Here is a 14,813-nt window from a genome sequence, read left to right on the forward strand (position 1 = left end):
GCAGCTTCAAGACATTCCCTTGAGTCCCATCACCGGTCACCAGAGAGTAGAGATAAGCACATCCCTCTCCATTTGCCCTCATGAGGAAGTTGTAGACAACAATGAGGTCACCCTTTAGTCTTCTCTAAGCTGAACAAACCCAATGTCCTCAGACATTCCTCATAAGTCATGCCCTCTAGTTCTTTCACCCTTTTTGTCTCCTTTGGAAACATAATCCTTATGTTGTCAAGTGGAAAACTGCACTCAGTAGCTGAAAGTACTCAGACTGAGGCCACACTAATGCTGACTACAGTAGAACAATCACTTCTTTGGGCTGATTTCTTGATGTTGAATACAACGGGAGTCTAGCACACTAGCTTAGATGAAGGCATCTGACTTGTAGACACCTCTGTTGGGAAAGAATAATCTTGCCCTTACAGTCTACCTCAATAAACAGCTGTAGTAAGGTTGGACTTCTAAAGAGGGCATCCACAGCCCAGCATTCAAAGTGAAACCTCCTGGGCTGGACCACACTTCCATTTGAAAGTGAGAATGGTCCCTGCTCATACCTCTTATCTGATGGCTGCTTTGAAAATTTCATTCAAGTAAATTTGTGGGACTCCCTTGCATTCATACAAGATTCAGATGGGCAAGAAAAAATCACTTGCAAAGGGTGAGATTGCAGACAATTAGACCTGAAGTAGCTGAATCATCAGGGATCAGAATAAATTTTCTCCTTTAATGTCGTGGCCACAGAGGAAGACAAACAAACCATGGAGACTGGACTGGCTCAGTGGTGACATCCATAACCTGTGGATAGTGATAGCTAAGAGCAGTGGATATGCATATGTACAATAAACTTACAATTTTCAACAACTATTTAAGTGGCACTTAAGTGGTAGAGTAAAAAAGTGGTGAATCAAGTAAAGACTTCATTTGCTGGCATAATTCCCAGAATGTACCACAGTAAAATTTTTGATTTGAGATATTAGTAGGTGATAATTTTTTGAAAGATTTGTGTGTATTTTTTCAAGGCCTCTGAATAAATAGAATGCCAAGCTGTTAGAAAAAGGGAGTATTATATTAAAATTTTTCCCCAAAGTAAAGGTGTTTGGCTTATGCTGTCTCCTAAGATTTTACTTCTGACAAACCAATGTATCTGGATTTGTTCAGAGAGCAAACAAGAAGTCCTGTGCATTTCTGAGAGATAAGTAATTAGTAAAACACTAATAATCTTAAAAGAGCTCATAGGTTTTAGGAGAGCTAGCTGAGATTCATCAGTCTTGGGGGTGGAAGGGATTGTTTTGATATTTGTGGCCCTATGCACCACAAATGATGGTCTGAAAAAGATTTGCATAGAAAATATTACATTAAATACTTCCACTGTGCTGAACTTTGTTGAAATAAAGTCACCAATTCAAAGAATTTTTTTCTACCTAATAAATGCAAATACAAAGCAATATATGAATCAGAATTTCTCCCATATATATATATGGGAAATCATCATCTCACACACATGTTTTCCCTCAAGGCTGGTCTCTAAGAAAAGTGCTGTTACAGTAGGTGTTGAAGAGAAGTTAAACCGAAGATCTGTACTGAGAAGAAGAGTCTGGAGAATGGTGGTATCCTTTACAGATGTGTGATCCTCAGGACCCTGGGAATGAACCATAGCCATTCTCTTGATTAGATGGGAAAAAATTGCTTGCTCCAGCTTCTGCTGAAGCTTTATGTCTGTACAAAATGCCAAAAATGCACACTAATAAAATCATCCATCCCAATAACTGCACATACCCTCTTATTGCCATGCAATAACTAAGTGCTTTTTGGCAGATGATGAACGAGCTTTTGTCATGCCTTAAAATTAAGCCTATTTTACAACTGAGAAAAATAAGAACCCAGATACAATTTACTGAGATTTAGGGGCTGTGCCTGAAGTGTATTCTGGGATGAGAGTCCTCCTCCACATATTCCTGGGCTACTGCCCAAACATAATAGAAGTTTTTCTCTCCTATTTTCTTTCCTTTTTCTTGACATGATAGCACCGGTCAAGAAGGAACTTCCTTGAAGTTGTTTTCCTTCAGAAAGTTGCTTCTAGCCCCCAAACACCAGACCAGTGTTCTGGGAAAATAATAATAAAAAAAGAAATCAAAGGAGTTTAAAACCTGCTAGGATTATTTTTACTCTGATAGATATGCCTTTATGCTTCCCTTGGTCCATTTGGTTACATGGCAAGGTCTTCAGGACAAAGATCAAGTCTTCTCAGCCTTACACAGGACTGACTGTATCATTTGAACTGAATGAATAAAAGGACATGATTCAGTTAATACTTAATCTAACTTCGATTTCTAAGGCTATTGCCCAGCCATTGTACTTCCTCATTCTGTTTTTATAATGCCACATACATTGTTTTCTGTTTCTGGCAGGAGGGACTTTACCCATATCTTGCTTCTCAATCTGCAGCATCAAATGCACATAGACTTAAATATTAAAACATATTAACACAAACAGTCTATGATTTTTAGAATTTGACACTACATCAGTGCTTAAGAACTCCATTCAGACAATCTACATATGCAGATATACCTAAATTATGCCTTTACTGCGCATGCAGATCTAATTCACATATTCAGACTTTAAATAGAATCAGGGTTTGAACCTCCTTCTGGACTGCTTACCATTTCCTTAATTAAATTAGTGTATAGTTTTCTTGAACTGAACAGATAAAAAATTTTTTAAGCCTTTACAAAAGTTTCAAAAAATCAGACTAAATAACACAATTCATTTATCTCCATTTCTTTTGCTTGCTTGCTAGTTCGCACATGTGAGTCTGTTGTCTCTAAAAGAACACATTTCCAATCATCTTGCCTGTCACATATCTGATACTGCATGGGTGACGAATGGTTCCTGAATAGGAGACTGGTAAACACTGCTTTTGGTTTCTGTTTAGAAATTTCTGAGGAGGAGCTGTACTTCCTTCCCCACAGTATAAGTACTAATGAGCACAGATATTTGCAGGTGTACTTTGATTTACTGTAGATAACAATACATTCTCCTCTTGTAGCTCTAAGTTTATGGAGCTCCATGCTTGAAGCTGTCATTCACTTCTATTCAGCTAATTGGAAGTCAAATTCCTTTGCCCACAGATAACTGGGAGACTGCTGGGCATGCAGACATTCAAATATGTATCCCCAATGTGGAGAATCAGGGAGCCCTTCCAGTCTCAGAGGAATCTGGTTTCATAAAAGCCAGGGGCTGAGTCATGCACTGGAAAGAGCCTCAAGGTGAGGTGGTCTGCAAGCTGCATAGGAGCTATGGAGCACTCCAGCAAATCCCCAGCCTGAGAGATCAGGGAACCAATATCCCAGAAGGTAGAATATCACACACCTGCAGGTCAGTCTTTCAGTCTAAACACTTTAAAAATTAAAACAATGCCTTTTTTTTTTTTTCCTTCCCCTTGCCTTTCCTTTTGCAGACGTTTTACTTCTTTTCTTCTCCTTTTCCTGGAGGAGAGTTGCATGCACACCTGTGGTTCTTAGGTTTGGTGAGTGACAGGTTTGGAAGGGCACTGGTCATTTTTGAATGATAAAATTTGTATTAAGGTAAATTGAGAAGTTTTGTTCTTAGCTATTTTTTCCCTAGTGAATTGCATTGTAAACTCATGCCGTGGAAAGGGTGGTACCAGCTGAACAAGATTATATGAATGTTAAATTTAATAAAACTCCAGCATCAGATACAGAAATTCTGTGCTAACATCTGAACACCACTAGTGAAGCCTCACTGCTGTAACTTGCCCTCAAGCAGACCCCGGACACAGTCAGACGAAAACTCAGTGAACATAGCAGGTCTTCTCTAAAAAGAGCTCCAGAGGTCACACAGCTACATTCCTTACAACTCCTTGTCTATTACGTGGCTTAGATTTGTTTTGTGGTCATTCTAGGTAGTATACAGGATATTTTTTTCACCGATCTTTTGAATTATGTGCATAAGTAAACCAGCACTGTCTTTTAGATGCAAAGAATGAAAGTGATATTATTTCAGAGTGGGGGAAGGAAAAGAAATGCTGAAAAAAGTTTCAGATGTCTTTATTAATTTTGCAAAAATGCACTGATTTGCTGCCAAGGCAGGCTGATCTTTAGCACTGCCACAGTGTCTTCCAGAAGATTCTGAAGTCTGTGGCTGACCATCAAGGTAAACTGTTATTTTGTATGCTTCATATTGCCATTGTGTTTATCCATAAACCTTACAGTGAAAAACTGGGGAAAAATAGCTAAGATTTCTGAACTATCTATATGGATATCTCCTAGAGAGATAGGACAGTTGCTGAATAGGTAGTTGGCATAGGATTGACAAACCAAGGCCAAGAAATTGTGAGCTTTGTCTTGGTACTTCACTTTAGACATGGCCTTTATGTGGCTGAGAAGTTTTCGTTTTATTAGGCATTTGACTTTAAGCAGTGTGCATTTATTTAAAAAACATTCTAGCAAGACTCAGGTCATGGATGTTACAGGTTTGGTAGAGGCCCACTGCATTTGTTGGAATCAACAGGGTTCACCACTTCCCATGCTCTTAACAAAAAAGCCAATAAGAACAAAACTATTTGAATTTGTTTGTTGAATCACCCTATGCGTAGACTACTATCAGCTATCAGAAAAGGTTTTCACTGCATTGCCCATACTACAACTGACTAACCATAAAATGTAATATTAAACATCCAGTCCATATAAATACTCTTAAGACTAAGCTGCTACATTCCAAACTGATCTCTTTACTCTGATTCCTTTCAGCTTTATCTGGGAATTCTTTGCACTGCCAAATGTAGTGATAAAAATATATTTACTTTACAACATTTAACAATCGAAATTAGAACCAGATAAAATTTCAGGGTAATTTTTTGAGCCAAACCAAGCTCATCTTTTTCCTAAAAGTAATAATAAAATTAACCAATAAAGCCAGAATTAAATTACTACTTTGAATGATGACCCACAGTGCAAAGAAGTTCAGATAAGTTAATAGTCTTCCTTCTGAGATATAAGGTGTAAGCAGGGTCAGTATATTTTCACAAGATTAGTTCATACCTGTTGGAAATGAAGTCTAAACAGCTTCTAAATATATTTTTGAAGTTTTGCATTTTTTCGTAGTAAGATTACCTTCTCTGTCACAGTGATAATTTCTTATATCAATCTGGTTAAAATAAATAAGCAGATGTCAGGATTTCCACATTGATTTAATTTTTATGTCTATATTTGTATATAAGTTCAGCCCTTCAGGATACGCTTTACTATATTTATTGTGATGAGAATTTTCTGAGTAGAATAAGTTTTTAGAGCAGAGTGTCAGTACAAAAAACCTTTCAAATAGAGAGTTTTACATTTTGAGTTGACTAGCAGAATAGTCTCTCCTACTATATCTCTAAGTTTTTCCTTATCACAGAATAACTGTGTAGAAGCAAAAGTTGGTGAATGGCTCAAATTCCTGACTTACACAATGGGCAAATGTTTCTCAGACTGGCCTCCAAGGATATTTACTGTGAAATCATTGGAGTGCAACACAGCATGACTAACATCATGTCCTTTAAAAAGAGTGTTTACAGGAGCCAAACATTCACTTTAGAGTTTAGAACTATTAATTCTCTTACTAGTGCTAAAGGAATGAGAGTAAAAGTGGTGTAGGAGAAGTTTATTGACTCCGTTCATGAAGGCCAAACTTGAAGGTGCAGAGTTCATCCTGCACTGTTAAATCAAAGTTAAAGCTTGAAAATACAAGACCTCCTCCCTCATTTGCCAGTTCCTCTCACTTTCTCACAGCAAAGGCAAATGACTGCTATTTCAGTAAAAAGTCCCTCAAGTTCTGTTGCAGATAGATTAACAAGAGCCAGCACAATTCAATTCATGGCAAAAAAATAAACTCATCTTTAGGTATAAAAATTGGACTTGTCAGCTTTAGAAGAGAGCATTCTCCTTTCCCACACTCTGATGGTTTCTCTGTTTGGGCTGGGACTCTACCTAAAGCCATTCCCTGGAATGTATGCCCTTAAATTAACTCCCAGAGCTCACATGCTGTTTTCTCGCAGACTGGTCCACCTTTCCTGTCCGCTTCATCAGACCAAGACTCTAACTGTGTAGAACTCTTTTAAGCAAAAGGTTAAAAATTGACTTCCAAATGGAGAAATTGGTAGCGTCACATTTGTAGTAGTTATCGTCAAGTGACTGGAAAATGTCTTCCCTGGGACGGACTTACCAGAAATTTGAGTACCCTGTCAGAGGCTGCAGCTGTCGTACTCTCAATTATTTTCCATCTTATCTCCCTGATTTTAACTGTGCGGCTGCAGCAAAATCAAGTCTGAGTAATAATAAGATGTGCAGTGGGAGCATCTGACTCCTTGTGTCGAGTGTGAGGAGAACCAGAACTCCTGTAAACCTCCCAACAGCCTGGGGCAAGGTTAAGGAGGGAAGGAGGCGCTTAAAGAAAATTATGCCCTTCTCCCTGACCCCTCTATTTACAGTAACTTGAAAAAAAGATTGTTCAGCTTGCTCCTGATTAGGTGAACTATTGTTGAGGAGAAAAATAATGACATTTGTGTGCATGGCAGATATCAAAGTTTTTCTGCGTACGTGTCTCCGAGACAAGGACTGTTAAGTACTCACCTATGAAGTCCCTATGATTGTTTTTTCTTTGTGAAGAAGGCTGTATTACAGTGTTTTTAACTGCTCAGTTAACTGCTCATTTTAACTACTAAGTTAAAATAAGTATGTGTAAGGTCAGGTTTTGTGTTTGAGAAATTATATCTTAAAATGATATTTTTTCTGCTTCCTTTCTGATTTTGTGATCTTAATTTATTTATGTGCAAGTTTGTCCAACTGCTTTCTTAAGTATCAGTTACATTTGAGATTTTAAATAAAAGATTTTAATTGAAAATATTTATATTTGAAACGTTCATGTAGGCATTAAACAAAAGCTTGAGGCCTAATTAATTTCATTCTGAGGAAAACATGGTTTCAGACATAAATGGACTTAGTCTGTGTGCACAGCCAAAGCTCTTTTCCCTCATCTAGAAATTCCACAGTTATAAAAAGATCAGATGTTTTGTCTAGGCCTACTTTTCCTTCAGGATTTTTGAGGAAAATAGTATCCTTTAGTTGTGTGAGATATGCTTCCACAGTGCAACACTGAAGAGCTTGATGTGGAAGAGAGTGGTGTTTGTGATACACATCCCCAGTGCTCATTAGCAGCATGACAAATACAGGGTAATACCTGGAGAAAGATTCATTGATAAAAACACACGTGGCTAAAGATTAAAAAACTCCAAATCCACCTCTCATGTAAATCAGTGCCTGAACTCGCTTACCCTGCTTGCCAGCCACTTTGTCATTCTTTGGCGGAACATTTTCAATATTCTTCTTGCAATAGGTAATCTAATTAAGATGTATAACATAGCAGCCAGGACCATATCATTGCTCTATGTAAATATATATCCTCATTTCCAGGGGTGCTGAGATCCCATCACGCTTCTAATAGGATCATTTTTATTTTAAATTATATTAGTCTTATATTATCTCCTATCTCATTGCTTAAGCACTGCAGTCCCTGACACAGCCGTGTGCATGTAGTTTGCTGCTGGTTCCCTGGTGTATCAAAGTGAACTGAATGAGAGCATTACACTTTTAACTGGGTACACTTATCAGTATGAATTTTGAATTGGCAATATAAGAAGAACTGATTTAACCTAAATAAGACTTTGGTTACCTGTGTGAAGATTCTTTGATGTAAAATAAAATCCCTGTTTCCAGAAATCCTTAAGTTTTTACTTTGCCTCTAATTAATATATGAATCAGGTTTCGTCAACCAGCTCTGTACAGCAGCCAGTAAATTAGCAAGGGCAAATCTGGTTCAGATGACTCATTTTTGGGAGTTTCATCCAAAGTCGTTATGAGAAAGTCAAAATCATCAGCTGCAATGTAGTTAAAGCTGAAGATTTAAACAATAAAAGTTGGGAACAAGCCTGGATGTAAGTAAAGAAAAGTATTCTTGGGAAAAGCAAATTGTTTCTGAAATGGCCAGATGAATGTAGAGAGCAAACAAAATGCAGGCTTATAGCTGAGTGCTTGCAGTGGGAGACAAGCTGCTGTTTTGCATGGATAGGGAGGGGAAGGACACAATGTGAATACAAGCAATTCTGTTCTGGATGGAAGATAATTAGAAACTCACCAGGATGAAGTACCTCATAAAACAGAAACTTTTAAAAAGTTAATTTTTATGTGATATTTCCAGTCCGGGGCCCAAGATGAGAATTTATTGTGAACCCATCCATCTGGCGTAGAAATGGAGCAAGTGTGTGACAGTTCTGCTGCTGAGCAGATTATATTTTGGCTGACTGACATCATGGTAATGAGAAATTTCTGAAGATCCAATGTGTACTTATGTCAACTGGCAAAAAAAGAAACAACCAAAACCCTTGGCAATGGAATGGATCTGTTAGGCCTTTGGACTCACCCTTCAAATTCAATGTCAAGGAAAAAAATGAGCATGATCTTTCACAGCTGTCTAGCAGCTGACTTTTTGGTTGAGGCAGAGCATAGTCAAGATAAGCTAGTAAAGCTTGATATGGTTAGTATTCTCCTGTGCGGAAGACCAGAAAGTTGTTGTGGGTTATAGAGATAGTTCATAATTTGGATTTTGCCCATTTAAGCTCCCTAGCATATTAAAATTGAAATGGTTTATCAGCAGGTGCATTTACTAATATTTCTATCTAAAAATGGTATAGTCTGTTTTCATACCATTTATAATGAATACAGTCTATTATAAAAATCATGATGGATTATCCTCGCTGAATACAAAGTGAATTTCCCTGAGCTTATTCACATTGATTAGATCTGGTGTTAGCAAAAGACCCGAATCTCACATTGGAGAGTTTTCACTGTGGCCATTCTCTAATATTTAATTTCTATCTACCCAGTCCCACGCAGGTTTAATTTCTGATTTAAGGGTTTTAGTTTCCATTTCCTCATTTGCACCAGCAATGATGGGCTAAACTGGTTTATTTTATCACTGGGACACCTCGTGTTAGCAGACACTGAGTTGTCACTGCCCAAGTGTGAACTCTGCCATGATTATTTCACTGCTACTCACAGCTGCTTTGAAAAGACATTGGCCAAGAACTGAGCTGTAGAATGGTTGACACCTATCAGCTTTTAGGCAGCCCTTATAAATCTTCCTACCCCTATGGCACTAAGCAAGTGTGCAATGATAACAGGAGTCCAATACTGAATAACTTCTTTGTAGCCATGCTGCTAATCATGTCCCATCAAAACAAGCTCCCTTTCTGTGCTGAAATACAGGCAGTGAAATTGTTGCATGAATTAGAAGAAATAAGTACAATTTGGTGCAGAAGTTAATGAGAAGTCTTTTTTTCATGTCTAATCCTTTCACTGTGTATGAAAGAGGTTTTTCTTAACACAGGTTAACCTGGTGCAAATGGTTAGCCGTAAGTCAGCAAGACTGGACCGTGAAAAATATTTCTAATTTGAATATCAGGAAAATATCTCAAGTATTCAGAGCTAGGCTCTTGCAAAAGCAGAAAGCAAGTGACCATTTCTAGCCCTGGCTTTATCGTTCACACTGGGGAAATTGGAAAACAAACTCATAACCAGATCCTGGCCTCACTCCCAAGGATTTACCTGGATGGCTCCAGTACTGTGGAGTTGACCTAATATGGCTCTGCGGAGGTGTTAATACAGATTTACACACTTCACCACAACTATCAAAATTGAAATCTGCCCTATATTTAAGCAAATATGGATCCTCTCAGCAGCCAAAAGCTACATGACACTGAAAAATAAGGATACACAAATATGACCTTATTCTTATTTGATGATGTAAAAATCCATTCTTATAGTCTCTTCTGCTGTAATATTTATTTTCTCCCTTTCTTTATTGTTAACAATTCTAAAATAGTTGTACACAAAATTAACCATCAATAAAACAATGAAATGGTGTCAAAGGGTAGTAACCATTGGTTTTAGCTAGCAACTCACTCATACATAAACATGGGTATGAGATTGACAATTTGACACAGTAAACCTGTCCACATCAACACATCAGTAATTTAATACATATATTTGTGACTGTGAAAAGCAGTTTTTAATGACATAGCAAAAAGCCATTTGGTTGAAAGGAAGAGAGGAATCCAAACTCTCAGAAGAAGCAATTATATGAAAATTTGTACTGTAAATGCTTAATAAGCCATTTTTAGCTCACAGGGAATCCCATTGCACTACTCTGACTCATAAACACTCAGCAAACACAGGATATGATATAGAGCTTTATCTCACCAAGTGGCTTCCAGTATATGTCTGAAATTTTTTTCCCCTTCAATCATTATATGTGTTTTTAATAGTGAGCAGCCCACATTTTAAGGAAAAGAACACAAAAACTATGTTTTACTGCAAGGAATTAGGAATTCCAAGCAATTTAGCTCATCAATCAGAACATTTGCATTTTCAAAAAAAAAAAAAAAAAAGAAGAGAAAAAAGAAAGACAGACCCATATCTAGCTAAACAGTCTTTTCACCTGGGGCTCATTAGTGCTGCAATTATTTCTCTCTCCTGTTTCTAACTAATGCACTGCTGGGAGTCCAGGCCAGGTGCTCCTTTCAGGGCTGTCTGCTCCCAGCAACTCTATCTGCGAATACCATGTCTACTGACACCAGGCTAATGTAACCTTTGGCTCTGCCCCATTAAATTAGAGCCCCCTCCAACTCCACATTAGCAAATGGAATAATTAACAAGTAGCAAGTCATCAATCCTTGGGTGCCTTAGTTACCTTTTGTGGTGGTTTATGCTTTTTGTTTTCTTTTGTTTTGTTTTGTGGGAACTGGTCAACACAACAGGTTATGGATTTCTAAATGGCATGTTAGAAAAATTAATAATTATTCCTTCCCCTCCCATCCCTCCCATTGGTAGACTGGTTCTATCAAAAAACCCCAAGAAACCAGCACTGACATGATTTGGACAACTGCCATCCTTTGGCCCATGAGCAAGAGTCTGGAGTAGTACTATTTGACCAAAAGCACAAATAAATGTATGGTGTTTAAAGTAACTAACTAACTAACCAGGTAACAGAACTGTTATTGTAACCACTGTTGTACATCGGGCAACCTGATGCTACCCTGAATCTGAGAACTTTTCTTTATTAATTTGTTTATGCATATAGTTTAAAATATACTCTACAGAATTAATAAAAATAATTCTACCATTTTTTAGTTCATTACCCTTTGACTTAGAGATAAACTTTCTATTGATTTCTGAATGTCAGTCAAATAAGAAATGAAAGGTATTGATTCTTCCTGCTTCTGCTTTCACTCACAGTAGAAATACTCTGAGGAACCACTGAAATTAGGAGATGCTTATTTCAGAAGGGATTCACAGATCAATTACAGATTGGGAGCTCCGGTAGACATTATTTCTTAAAGTTTCTGCCAATGTATTCTGTCATAAAGTGATGCTGTTGTTAAAACTGTGGTCTATATCCACATTATAATTACAAGTTTAATTCCAGATGCTCCTTTGTGTTTCACTTCTCACCAGTGCTTCAGACTGCTTAGAGCTTTGAGAAAAAGAACTCATGGTTAATTGAAATTTGTCACTGGGAGCTGCACAAATAGACACACACATAGTTGGATAGTCTACTGATGTATGAGCCATATCATCTGCTTTAAGACCTAAAATGGGCAGGAAACTAGGTGAGGAGAGAGAACCCTGGCAAACACTAACATAGGCTGATCTAATATCTTACCTTCTCATTGGCTCTGCTGCTTTCCATGTTCAACACGTTTAAAATCTCTACCTACAGATTCCATGGAACAGTAGGATTCTTTGAAAAAAATTCAGAGGGAAAAATGTTATTAGGAAAAGATTCACTTTTACCTATTATTTTCTGAACTAAAGTATGTTGTAGACAATAATTTACATTTATAGTCTTGTAGTCATTTGGGATTAGATGAAAAGTTCAAAACAGAGCTTCCTTATTTAACAATTAAGAATCAGTATCATGGTTAAAACACAATCATCTTTCAGTTTGCACCCCTTTAGAAATGAGCTAACTTTGCTTCACTGTTGTCTTTTTATTCCCTAATATTATTTTTAAATACATCAACTGAAAGTCCAATGAATGCTGATGAAATGTTTTGTAAGAGCAGTGGTAAAAGTTTTAACTAGAAGAACATAAAATAGTGTTAAATTTGAGATTATGAATCAGTTTTCAGAAAGAAATAGACCTAATTTCACTGTTGTAGGCAAACATCAAACTTATATCTGCTATTGTCAATAGAAAGTTCAGAGTTTTGTCTTGGTAACCATGCTTGGCAGCCTTCTACACGACCATGTCTTCTGTATTAGATCTACCTGATAAGAGAGATTGCAGAGATACACTAGTTATCATAATTGTTGGAATATGAAATCCAAAAGGTTGTCATGGATCCCTAGAAAAGGAAGAAAAATTGCTTAAAGTATCTCTAGTTTTATGTTGGATTTTGGATGCCAGTAGAAGATTTATATAAATATAAATGATATATATAGATATATTGACATGATCCAACCCCAACAAACAAGCTGGTAGAGGCAACACAAGGAATACCGATAATAATTTATAAATGAAAAGTGATCACAGGATATTAGGTTTAATAGTAAAAATGACCATGAGATGCCTGTCTGAGTATAGATTTAAATCCAGTCGTGTACATAATTTGGGGCAGAAAATTTCCTTTCAGGATATATATCAAAATCACCTGAGTGCCAAAATGCTTTCAGCTTGGGGCAGTTGAGATTCTAACTGGATTCCAGCTTTGCAGCCAGAGCTCCCCATTTGACTTCAGTTTTGATTTCCTTAGCTTTTGTAGATCTAAATTAAATCACATACTTCCCGTTCTTTCATGAAAGCAAATGTATTAATGTGTTTCTTTACCTGCTCATCTGACTAAGAATAAGTAAATGCACAAGAAACACTTCTGAAAGGGTTGCTCTAGATTTGATTGTTAATTTCATCATGGTCTTGCTCATTTTGACTTCACTTTGCCTGTCAGGCCTCAGTCATAACATAAACCACTTGTTATGCAAAGATCCTGCAAGTGATTTATGGAACTCAGCATGTATTTTATTTAAGGGCCAAATAGCAGCGGGGACAGATTTCATGCCTGTATGTGACCCTCTTTTCACTCTCCTACTTGCTGCCTCACAATAAATGACACATGTGCAACTCCAAATATTTCTGTGCTTTTACAAAGTATTTGTAGCATTTATGTGCAGGTAAATGAGACCCCTGGGTACATTTTAGAATCGACATTTTTAAATTGTCAAAATTTCATCTCAGGTGACTATCATAAAAACTGCAACAAAATTTATATTGAAAATTGTCTTAACAAAACGTACTCGAATGAGCAAAGTAAAAAGCTGCTGAGAAAAATTGATGGTGTTTGATGCATTAAAAATCACAACTACAAACTGTCAGCATTTTTAACCAGACATTTTCTTGTGCAGCAGAGCTGAAAATGGACATTAACATTCAGAAGCATACCAAAAGCTAGTAGACTTGAACTCCTGCCACACTGAGGTAATTAAAATTTAATATGTAAGAAAAGTACTGAGAAGGACTGAAATTACATGGCTGTGCGTGGCCAGAGACTTTCTCCTGTGCTGAGCAGAACTAGCACCAGTCTCTTTCAATCAGTGGAACTAATTGACTAAGTAAAGTGATCCCCAAGATGGATAGCAGTACCTGCAGACAACAAAAAATCAGGGAGATTAGAGGTCCCTGGAATCTGTGGAAAGATGCTGATGAGCTGTTACATCTTTTTCAGTTGGTTAGAACTTGGTGCTAATAACACCAAGGTTGTGGGTTCGATTCCCATACAGGCCTTTCACTCAAGAGTTGGACTCAATGATCCTTGTGGATCCCTTCTGACTAAGAATATTCTGTGATCCTGTGTGATTCTGTGATCTTTCCAGAGAAGTTCTGAAGGACAGGTGAACTTGGTTGCCTCTTGATACGGAGAGGCAACATGCAGCAGCCTCCCTGCTGGCGGTACTGTTGAAACTGGTCATAACTGCTCCTGAATACGGAATACACCTAGTAAGGCAGGAAAGGCCCCTTTGCTGCCTATATGGTGCTGCTCAGGAATAGAAGGCTGGGCTATATCTACTGAGTCTGCCCAACTTGGAGTCTGTCCCAGCTGCTCCTGCTCTGGCATCATGAAGACAGCACCAAGTAGAGAAGAGAGTGTGCAGTACTCCCTGTAAAGGCCAGACACTGTCCACTATAGAGACAGATAAGATTTGTAGTGGTAGCTGGTTGCAAGCATGCTCATGCAACCCTTAGTGACGGCTGTGGATGACCCAGTATGGTCCCAAAAGATTCCTCAACATCAGCAGGAGCAAGACAAAATTAGGCTAGTGAATTAGTCACACCAGGCATTAGAAACGCCAATCTTTATCCAGTTACACTATTAGAAAATAGAAATAATCTATACAGCAGTCTGAGTAAATGAAGAAGCTGTCCCAAGATAACAGAAGGAGAAGATAATGTGAAAAATGGAGTAACCCTGAAATGTGTCAACCACCCCCATGCTTACACTGTAGTAACTGAAACAATAGCTGACATTTACCATAAAGCATCACTCAGGGGCTGAGGAAATGACACTGTGTTCTTGTCAGCAGTTCATCGCTGAGTTGCATGTGTTCTTGTGTAGCTCTGCAAAACCTGTACCTGTTTTAGTCACTCACCAAGCACAGGCGTGGCTTGTGGTAGGGAAAGAATGCTGTAAGAAAGGGAATACTAACCAGAAT

The 14,813-nt window shown here is 37.8% G+C and overlaps 1 long non-coding RNA gene across 3 annotated transcripts in view; it reads right to left on the bottom strand.

The window, feature by feature from the left end:
• LOC114000345 overlaps positions 1–14,813 on the bottom strand; it is a 47,373-nt gene that overhangs the window by 16,708 nt on the left and 15,852 nt on the right. For 2 of the 3 annotated variants that reach the window (XR_005562988.1, XR_005562987.1), the window contains exons 2-3: positions 11,770–11,847; positions 5,055–5,160 (exon numbers count right to left, since the gene is read on the bottom strand). This is a non-coding gene — a long non-coding RNA (uncharacterized LOC114000345). The remainder of the gene's footprint in view (positions 1–5,054; positions 5,161–11,769; positions 11,848–14,813) is intronic. The other variant, XR_003545186.2, reaches the window with a different exon arrangement.

The sequence above is a fragment of the Pipra filicauda genome, unplaced genomic scaffold (assembly GCF_003945595.2).
Source record: "Pipra filicauda isolate LSUMZ 115617 unplaced genomic scaffold, ASM394559v2 scaffold177_size2800117_pilon, whole genome shotgun sequence".
In the NCBI taxonomy this organism is placed as follows: domain Eukaryota; kingdom Metazoa; phylum Chordata; class Aves; order Passeriformes; family Pipridae; genus Pipra; species Pipra filicauda.